This window comes from Euleptes europaea, chromosome 1, assembly GCF_029931775.1.
Source record: "Euleptes europaea isolate rEulEur1 chromosome 1, rEulEur1.hap1, whole genome shotgun sequence".
NCBI lineage: Eukaryota > Metazoa > Chordata > Lepidosauria > Squamata > Sphaerodactylidae > Euleptes > Euleptes europaea.
The window spans coordinates 181,135,661-181,146,783 of NC_079312.1; positions in this window are offsets into that span (position 1 = coordinate 181,135,661).

Genomic DNA, 11,123 nt, shown 5'->3' on the forward strand with positions numbered 1-11,123 from the left:
TCCCTCTCATGAACTGCCTATGGTTATACTCAGCGTTGCTGACAGATGGCCATCTAGCCTCTGCTTCAAAACCTCCAGGGAAGGAGCGCTTACCATTTCCTGAGGAAGCCTGTTCCACTGAGGTTGGCAACCCTATACATTCCCCCTTTTCGGGATGCGTTTTTAAGTGGAGAGTTTTGCAAATTCCTGGACAGAGAGGGAGAGCCGCAAATTAATTTCAGGTGAAATTGACTAAGAAATGTATAGGCTGGCCAGGGGCAGGGGAGCTCTAGTCAATTTCACCTCTCCAAAGAGGCTCAGTTTAGGGCATCCATTTTGAGCGCAAACTTTTCCAAATGTATATAATGGCAGATGTGACACATGTGTTTTCCCATCTAATGGTAGTGCGCATCAGCGCTAGAGCGCATGCGTAAAAACAAAAAAAAACGGGTAAGTGGAGGGAGCATCCAGCACCATCATCCACGACGTCACAAATCATGTGAGCCCGCCCCCCCCCCCAAATGTTGTTTTTTGGAAAAACCAGTGCGAACAGGATAAAACGAATTTAGAAGTTAAAAAAACAACATTGCGAAAGGAGGAGTGTGGACAAAAATAGTGAAATGCAATTCCAAACCTTGAGAATTGGCCACGTGGAAAATCTGGGGTAAGCGATGCATATGGAAAACGCCCTAGAATTGTTCCGCTTCCCGGAGCCTTTCCTGAATTGTATCCAGCAGTCCAGGCATAAGAACATACGAAAGGCCCTGCTGGATCAGGCCAAGGCCCATCAAGTCCAGCAGTCTGTTCACACAGGGGCCAACTAGGTGCCTCTAGGAAGCCCCCAACAAGACGACTGCAGCAGCAGCATTATCCTACCTGCGTTCCACAGCACCTAAGATAATAGGCATGCTCCTCTGATCCTGGAGAGAATAGGCATGCATCATAACTAGTATCAATTTTGACTAATAGCCATGGATAGCTCCATCCTCCATAAGAACCTAAGGAAAGCCCTGCTGGATCAGACCCAGGCCCATCAAGCCCAGCAGTCTGTTCACACAGTGGCCAACCAGGTGCCTCTAGGAAGCCCACAGACAAGACGACTACAGCATCCTCCTCCTGCCTGTGTCCCCCCGGCACCCAATGTAATAGGCCTGCTCCTCTGATCCTGGAGAGAATAGGGAAGCATCATGACTAGTATCCATTTTTACTAGTCAGAGGCAGGGCAAGGAAGTGTGTGACTGTCCTTTGTTCGGTACAGTGAGCAGAAAAACGTTAGCAAGCCTGAGTGAAAGGCAGGTGTCAAATGCCTCTGGAATGTTCCAGCAACCCAGCCAGGAACTTTTGACGGTTGTTTTTTCAGCCCCGTTTTCCCTCTTTTTCTTCCTCTGCAGAGAAGAGGTGGAGACCCTTTTCCCCTCCACGAGACAGGGTTGGGATATTTCGGATTGAGATAATTGGTTCTTCCAAGGGATGCCACCTCCCCTGTCCGTGATTGAGTCTTGTTTCTGAAAAAGGCCTTGTCCACATGTGGGTTGTGCCCAAGTAGGGTTACCAGCCTCCAGGTGAGGCCTGGAGACCCGGAATTACCACTGATCTCCAGACAACAGTGATCAGTTCCCCTGGAGAAAATGTCTGCTTTGGAGAGTGGGATTCTACGGTATTATACTCTGCTGAGGTCCGTCCCCTCCTCAAACCCTGTCCTCCCGATTTTAGGGTTCTGCTCATGCAAGAGTCATTAACTCTGCCTGTTCTGCCCTGACTGGAAAGATAATGAAGAGTTTGTTCTTCAAAAAAATGTATTAGAAAAAGGGAATGGTCCTACATTCTCTCCAGTATCAGAGGAGCATGCTTATTATATGAGATGCTGAGGAACGCAGGCAGGATAATGCTGCTGCAGTCATCTTGTTTGTGGGCTTCCTAGAGGCACCCTGGTTGGCCACTATGGGAACAGACTGTTGGACTTGATGGGCCTCGGTCTTACCCAGCATGGCCTTTCTTAGGTTCTTATGGAGGATGGAGCTATCCGTGGCTACTAGTCGAAATGGATACTAGTCATGATGCACACCTATTCTCTCCAGGATCAGAGGAGCATGCCTATTATCTTGGGTGCTGTGGGACACAGGCATGATGGTGTTGCTGCAGTCGCCTTGTTTGTGGGCTTCCTAGAGGCACCTGGTTGGCCACTGTGTGAACAGACTGCTGGACTTGATGGGTCTTGGTCTGATCCAGCAGGGCTTTTCTTATGTTCTTATGGAGGATGGGGTTATCCATGGCTACTAGTCCAAATGGATACTAGTCATGATGCTTCCCTATTCTCTTCAGGATCAGAGGACCATGCCTATTATCTTAGGTGCTGTGGAACACAGGTAGATAATGCTGCTGCAGTCGTCTTGTTTGTGGGCTTCCTAGAGGCACCTAGTTGGCCACTGTGTGAACAGACTGCTGGACTTGATGGGTCTTGGTCTGATCCAGCAGGGCTTTCCTTATGTTCTTAACACCATCAAAGATTCAAAGTATACTTTGTCAGTTTTCGTGCGTGACATGGCAGACGATGCCGCGCACCTCAGTGTAGTAACATGGATCATCAATACATCTTGATCAATACATAGCTTGAAGTCTCCCAAAAAGCAAAAGATGTGGACAGAAACAGAGAGAGGAATTTAACAGGGAAAGATCCCAGCAGCTCCACCCCCCAAAGAGACCTGACTGTACTTGGAAGCATGTGTCCAACACATGTGCTCGCTCACCTCTAACCGTGCACCAAGCATTCTGCGGAGACTGACAAACGGTACCATGACTCAATAAAGAGGGCAAAGGCGGGAGTGACTGGCAGGAGGAGGCATGGGTTACGGCGGGGATAGGAGGAGATGAGGCTGTATATATATATATCTTTCTCCCAGACCGCAGCAATGTTTTTCGTGGCCCATCTGGACTTTCTGCGTTAAATTAAAGTTCTGTTTGGCACTGGGGAGTGGAAAACTGAGCGCATGCAAGTTAACAAAGTCTTTCGCCTATCAAAGGCTCCCATTGTGTCGCGAAAAGGACCCACCTGGGGCGGGGGATGTGCACTTTCCAAGGAGAGCAGAAGTCCTAATGACTTTTGCAGTTTAATAACCTTGGCCAGAATAAAGTTCAAGGGAACTGGAAGCTGGGCACACAACCCTCCCCCCCCCCCTTCAATTATCTGGAAGGTTTTGCTTCTTGGGAGACCCCTCTGGACAGAAGAGACATTTATGTTGGCCAAACTTTAATGCCAGTCATTAGGGGTTTTTTCTCCTTGAAAAATATTCCGCACAGTTAACGTTTGCCCAACAACTCGATGCAAAAAGCCTAATTGAAAAAAACAGGAGATAATTATAGGACTCCTCGAGCTCAGGGGCCTGTTGTCTGTCGTCTTGTTAAAGAAGACCGCTGTCCTTTAATCTAGGAATCCACCCAAATCCACAGAGGAAGCGGTTTAACGGTGCCTTTGCACATGTGGGTATCCACTCTTTGGTAGGCATAAGGAACGGCAAGAGCAGAGGCCGAGTTGGCGTCTTGTCTGGAAAGGTGGGCTATTATTTTAATGGCTTGCATTTTTAATGGCTCCTTCCCAAATCTCCAGGTATTTTCCCAGCCCGGAGTGGGCAACCCCAGCTGAGCTCTGTGGGCTTGGAAGAAGGAGGAGGAGGAGGAGGAGTTGGTTTTTATATGCCGACTTTCTCCACCACTTAAGGAAGAATCAAACTGGCTTACCATCACCTTACCTTCCCCTCCCCACAACAGGCACCCTGTGAGGTAGGTGGGGCTGAGAGAGTGTGACTAGCCCAACGTCACCCAGCTGGCTTCGTGTGGAGGAGTGGGGAAACAAATCCAGTTCACCAGATTAGCCTCCGCCGCTCATGTGGAGGAGTGGGGAATCAAACCCAGTTCTCCAGAGCAGAGTCCACTGCTCTTAACCCTGTTGGTTCTCACGCTGGAATTGCCGATGGCGTCTTTCCATGGCAAACCTGGCTGCCTTTGCCACTGGTAGGGTTGCCAGCTCCGGGTTGGGAAATTCCTGGAGATTTGGAGGTGGAGCCTAAGGAGGTCAGGGTTTGGAAAGGGGAGGGAACTCAGTGGGTTATAATGCCACAAATAGGGTTGCCAGGTCCCCCTCTCCTCCGGTGGGAGGTTTTTGGGGCAGGGCCGGGGGGCAATCCCACGTGCACAGCCGTGCATGAAGTGATTACGTCACTTCTCGGTTAAGTGTCCCGTCGCGATGAGGCTTTGTGTGCGATGATTGTGTGCTGCTGTGTGTGTGTGTGCAACCCCCGATCCGAGCCAGCCGATGGATTGGCGGGCAATTGCCCACCAATCCAAGCAACCTTGCAACCCCAGCCGTAAGGTCCATCCTCCAAAGCAGCTATTTTCTGCAGGGGAACTGATCTCTGTTGTCTGAAGATCAGTTGTTATTCTGGGAGATCTCCTGGCTTCATCTGGAAGTTGGCACCCCCTAGCCCTTGGAGAGCCAGCGTAGTGCAGCGGTTAAGAGCAGTGGTTTGTAGCGGTGGAGTCTGATCTGGAGAACCGGGTTTGATGCCCCACTCCTCCACATGAGCGGCGGAGGCTAATTTGGTGAACTGGATTTGTTTCCCCACTCCCATGCACAAAGCCAGCTGGCTGACCTTGGGCTAGTCACAGCTCTCTCAGCCTCGCCTACCTCACAGGGTGTCTGTTGTGGGGAGGGGAAGGGAAGGTGATTATAAGCCGGTTTGATTCTCCCTTAAGTGGTAGAGAAAGTCGGCATATAAAAACCAACTCTTCTTCTTCTTCTTCGTCTTCTTTTCTCATCGGCTACTGCACCAGGACATGAGTGACACAGAGACCCAAGGGAAGCCCTTCCCTTCCTCACTACGGCTGCAGCCCAGAATTTCCCTCTGCAACCCGCCCCTCCCCATCTGCAGAGTGTTTTTTGCAGGTTCTCTGACTGTGATGCAATCTCCGTGCAAATCTCTCTTCGAAACTCCCTTCTCTGGCTGTGCTGACATTGAATGACTCATTGACGCAAAGCACACAAACGATCCCGCAGCTTTCCCCTGTTGGGCTTTCCTGGCACATCCCTGCCTGCTCTTCCGCTCTTTGTGGGCCCGGCCGGCTTCCCGCACTTCACTTGCCTACAGTTCCCTGAATTCGTGGAGGCTGCGTGTGGATGGAACTCTTGGAATAGAGTTGCCAACCTCCAGGAACCAGCTGGAGATCTCCTGCTATTACAACTGATCTCCAGGCGACCGAGATCAGTTCCCCTGGAGAAAATGGCCGCTTTGGCCATTGGACTCTATGGCATCGAAGCCCCTCCCCTCCCCAAACCCTGCCCTCCTCAGGCTCCACCCCAAAAACCTCCCACCGGTGGTGAAGAGCGACCTGGCAAACCTATCTTGGAGTGACACTGGTCCGCCAGAGATCAGTTTCCCTGGAGAAAATGGCTGCTTTGGAGGCGAACTCCACTGAAGTCCGTCTCCTCCCCAAACCCCGTCCTCCCCAAACTCCACCCCCAAATCTCCAGGAATTTCCTAATTCAGAGTTGGCAGCCCAACACCCAAGGCTGACCGTAGCCCATAACTCTAATGAGCCTCAGCATGTAGCAGAGTTCATCGGCAGCACTTAGGGTTGTCAACCTCCAGGTACTAGCTGGAGATCTCCTGCTATTGCAACTGATCTCCTGCCGACAGAGATCAGTTCACCTGGAGAAGAAGAAGAAGAAGAAGAAGAAGAAGAAGAAGAAGAAGAAGAAGAAGAGTTGGTTTTTATATGCTGACTTTCTCTACCACTTAAGAATCAAACCAGCTTACAATCACCTTCCCTTCCCTTCCCCACAACAGACACCCTGTGAGGTAGGTGGAGCTGAGAGAGCTCTAAGAGAACTGTGACTAGCCCAAGGTCACCCAGCAGACTGCATGTGGAGGAGTGGGGAGACAAATCCAGTTCACCAGATTAGCCTCCGCCGCTCATGTGGAGGAGTGGGGAATCGAACCCAGTTCTCCAGATCAGAGTCCACCGCTCTTAACCACTACACCACGCTGGCTCTCTTTGGCCATCGGACTCTTTGGCCATTGGACTCTATGGCATAGAAGTCCCTCCCGTCCCCAAGCCCCGCCCTCCTCAGGCTCTGCCCCCAAAATCTCCTGGTATTCCCCAATTTGGAGCTGGCAACCAAGCAGCACCATTTCCCTCTCCCCAGGATGCCACCAGTTTGCCACAAGCCTCTGCAGCCATACTTCAGAACATCTGCAAATTCCATAGGACGTAGGCACTTCTCAGGTTTTGCATCCCGCTACCCACACAGTTTGACATTCTCTCAGGGCCGCACATTCTGTCATTTGCCCTTTCCATACTGTGCACCCTTCTCCTGAATGCCGTGCACACTTGTGGATTGGAGGCAGCGCCTGCAAGATCTGTAGGGGTGGGATGGAGAAAATAAACATAACCATCTTCAAGTACTTGAAGGGCTGTCATATAGAGGAGGGTGCAGGTCAGACTAGAAGGTCAGACCAGAACCAACAGGTTGAAATTAAATCAAAAGAGTTTCCGTCTAGACATTAGGAAGAATTTTCTAAGAGTTAGAGCGGTTCCTCAGTGGAACAAGCTTCCTCGGGAGGTGGTAAGAGCTCCTTCCCTGGAGGTTTTTAAGCAGAGGCTAGATGGCCATCTGTCAGCAATGCTGATTCTGTGACCATGGGCAGATCATGAGATCTGAGGGGGGGCATCTTGGCCATCTTCTGGCCATGGAGTATGGGTCAATGGGGTGTGTGTGGGGGAGGTAGTTATGAATTTCCTGCCTTGTGCAGGGGGTTGGACTAGATGACCCTGGTGATCCCTTCCAACTCTATGATTCTATGAAAGCACGCACAGCTTCCGATTTATCCTTGACCTGGATGGCCCAGGCTAGCCAGATCTTTGAAGCTGGTTAGTGTGTGAATGGGAGACCACCAAGAAGTCCAGGGTTGCTATGCAGAGGGAGGCAATGGCAAACCATCTCTGTACATCTGTTGCCTTGACCTGGATGGGCCAGGCTAGCTCAGTCTCACCAGAACTTGGAAGCTAAGAAGGGTTGGCCTACTTTAGTATTTGGATGGGAGACCACCAAGGAAGTCCAGGGTTGCTATGCAGAGGCAGGCAATAGAAAATCACCTCTGTTCATCTCTTGCCCTTGACCTGGATAGCCCATGCTAGCCTGATCTCATCAGATCTTGGAAGCTAAGCAGGGTTGGCTCTGGTCCATACTTGGATGGGAGACCACCAAGGAAGTCCCAGGTTGCTACACAGAGGCAGGAAATGGCAAACCACCTCTGAAAATCTCTTCTCTTGACCTGGATAGGCCTAGTTGCCAACTCCAGGCTGGGAATTTCCTGGAGATTTGGGGGTGGAAGCTGGGAAGGGTGGTGTTTGGGTCAGTTCCCCTGGAGAAAATGGCTGCTTTAGAGGTTGGTTCCTATGGCATTATACCCCACTGAAGTTCCTCCCCTCTCCAAGCCCCGCCCTCCCCAGGCGCCACCTCCACTTCTCCAGGAATTCCCCAATCCAGAGTTGGCAACTCTAGCCCTACCATTTACGCCTGTGGTTTCTGTCACCCGTTTGAAGAAGAAGAGGGGTTGGTTTTTATATGCCGACTTTCTCTACCACTTAAGGGAGACTCAAACCCGCTTACAATCACCTTCCCTTCCCCTCCCCACAACAGACACCCTTGTGAGGTAGGTGGGACTGAGAGAGTGTGACTAACCCAAGGTCACCCAGCTGGCTTCATGTGGAAGAGTGGGGAAACCAACCCGGTTCACCAGATTAGCCTCTGCCGCTCATGTGGAGGAGTGGGGAATCGAACCTGGTTCTCCAGATCAGAGTCCACACCACTCCAAACCACCGCTCTTAACCATTACACCACGCTGGCTCTCAGAAGAGATGGAGCAGCTTTTCGCCGCGCTTCTTGTCTTCTCAGGCAAAGTTTCAAGTTCCTGTGGGTCAGCTGAAACCTCTTACAGAGACAACCTCAAACGGGTAGATTTTGATCCCAACGATGTGAGCTTTTCTTAGAGTCTGACTCACACACACACACACACACAAATGAGTAATGCTGGGAGATGAATTAACTATTGGAACAATTTACTAACTAAGCATGATGGCTTCTCTATCAACAGCCCCAAGCAAATGTGTCAATCATACTTGCGACTCTGCTAGTGTGACAAGCGACGCATTAAGTGTTTCCTTATCACCATCTCATGAGTTTTGAAGAGAAATAGATTTCCCAACAGCCACCCTGGAAACGGAGGGCCCTCTTTGTGACCCCAATGAGGATCTGGGGTGAAGCATATACACTTGAGAGCCCCAGGCCCACACACCAAGAACCAAGCTGTTCTTCTGGAGGTCCTTTCAAGGGGAGAGGCTGTGGCTCAGTCTGTAGAGCCTCTGCTTGGCATGCAGAAGGTCCCAGGTTCAATCTCCGGCATCTCCGGTTAAAGAGACCAGGCAAGGAGGTGATGGGAAAGACCTTTGCCTGAGACCATGAGCGGCAGACTCTGACCTAGTGAACCGGGTTGGTTTCCCCACTCCTACACATGAAGCCTGCTGGGTGCCGGTTCACTAGATCAGAGTCCACCGCTCATGTGTAGCAGTGGGGAAACAAACCCAGTTAGCCAGATTAGAGTCCACTGCTCCTAACAACTACACCACACTGGCTCTCCTGAAGCTCCAGCAGATGCTGAACTGATTGGACTGTGGTTGCTATTAAATCACAATTGCTTGCAAACTGTAAGGTCCGAGCTGGCTAACTTGGAAGGCTTGAACAGGGGAGTGGACATGTTCTTGGAAGACAGGGCTATCCATGGCTACTAGTCAAAATGGCAACCAGTCATGATGCATGCCTATTCTCTCCAGGATAAGAGGAGCATGCCTGTTATATTAGGTGCTGTGGAGCACAGACAGGATAATGCTGCTGCAGTCGTCTTGCTTGTGGGTTTCTTAGAGGCCCCTGGCTGGCCACTGTGTGAACAGACAGCTGGACTTGATGGGCCTTGGTCTGATCCAGCAGGGCCTTTCTTATGTTCTTATGGGTGACCTTGGGCCAGTCACAGTTCTCTCTGAACTCTCCCAGCCTCACCTACCTGACAAGGTGTCTGTTGTGGGGAGAGGAAGGGAAGGAAATTGTAAGCTGGTTTGATTCTCCTTAAAGGTAGAGAAAATCGGCATATACAAACCAACTCTTCTTCTTCAAGTTGGGGCCCTAGGAAACAACCCGTGGGAGCTTCCCAGTGCCTTGACGTTCCAAAGGCATAAATGACGGTTGCTAGGTACAAAATGGATGTAAAGGATCACAGTGTTCTCACCAGGTAGAATTGGGAGGACGGGTTCTTGGCCGCTACTGTGCCCTTCAAGCCACCGGAAGCCGAATTGCACGCGCCCCGAGGCCACGAAGTACGACGTGCCATATTTGTGACTCCACCGTTGTAATAATTCTTCCACGTTCTCATCACTGTCTTTGGGGATATGTGTGTGTGGTTTTCCTGTTTCTATCATCGGCTTCAGTTATTCCCCCTCACCCACCTCAAAGCAACTTTCGGTAAAAGTACTGTACTTCTGCATTTGTCCCACCCTCCACATTTTATGTTCCATCATGGTCTTTCTTTGGGGATGCCCATGCAGGGACGTGTAGGGTTGTCAAAATGACTACTAGTCATGATGCATACCTATACTCTCCAGGATCGGAAAAGCATGCCTATTATATTAGGTGTGTGGAACGCAGGCAGGATAATGCAACTGCATCTGTCTTGTTTGTGGGTTTTCCTTGAGGCACCTGGTTGGCCACTGCTGGACTTGATGGGCCTTGGTCTGATCCAGCAGAGCTTTTCTTATGTTCTTATGAGGTGGATGGACTCCATCAAGGAAGCCACGGCCTACAGTTTGCAAAACCTGAGCAAGGCTGTTAATGCTGGGATGTTCTAAGGGTTGTTAATTCATAGGGTCACCATAAGTCGGATGTGACTTGACCATACTTCACACATACACACAATTTCCTCTGCTGCCTGCCTGCTTTTAATTAAAACAGGCACTGCTTCATTAATACGTTGCTGGATCTAAAGCCAAGCTTAAGGTTGCCAATAGTGTTGCCGGGTCTCTCTTTGCTGCTGTCAGGAGGTTTTTGGGGTGGAGCCTGAGAAGGGCGGGGTTTGGGGAGGGGAGGGATTTCAAGGCCATACAGTCCAATGGCCAAAGCGGTCATTTTCTCCAAGGTAACTGATCTCTATCGGATGGAGTAGGTTGTAATAGCAGGAGATCTCCAGCTAGTACCTGGAGGTTGGCAACCCTAGTTGCCACCTTTGGGCTGGGCAATTCCTGGAAACTTGGGAGGGGGTTGGAACCTGGGGGTGGGGAGGGACCTCAGCTGGGTATGAAGCCATAGAGGCCACCCTCCAGAGCAGCCATTTTCCCCAGGGAAACTGATCTCTGTCCAGTGATCAGCAATAGTTTCAGGAGGTCTCCAGGCCCCACATAGAGGTTGGCAACCCTAGCCAAGCTGTAAAATCTTCAGGGAAGCCCACAATATGTTGCTTCGCAGTGCGCTGAGGTTTGGCTGTGCTGGGCCACACCCCAACATCTTTGTTTGTGGAGATCTGTGGCTTCCGCAGAAGCCCGGCCCTAGGAACACGAGCTGCTATGAATCATTGCAATATTGGATTAGATGTCCCCGCTGCCGGCAGCTAATTCAAACCATCCCGCAGCAATGAAGAAGCCTTTCGTCTCCCTTCTGCGACGGGGAGGGAGAGCTGGGGGAGAAGGAGAAATTGGACTTCTGCTTCCTTTTCTCTTCTCTCCTTGGCCATTCATTTAACTCTTCAAGCGTCGCTGGCAGCATCCCCCGCTTGCCTGCATACTTCAGTTTGGTCACATTCAAACAAAATAACCAGCACGAGGGCCAATGCTAAATAATCGATTGGAAGCCACGTATTATGCAAACAGGACGAGTCAAACCGAAAGAAAACGTCAAGCCCAAAGAAACTGCTAAACACTATCTAGCAACTGGCTACCTAATTCATAACAGTACAGGACGTTATGAGAAACTCCTAGACATCACACAAGAATAGAACATTTTATCAAAAAACAAAACTGCATATAATAGGCAGCCTCAAAACATCCAT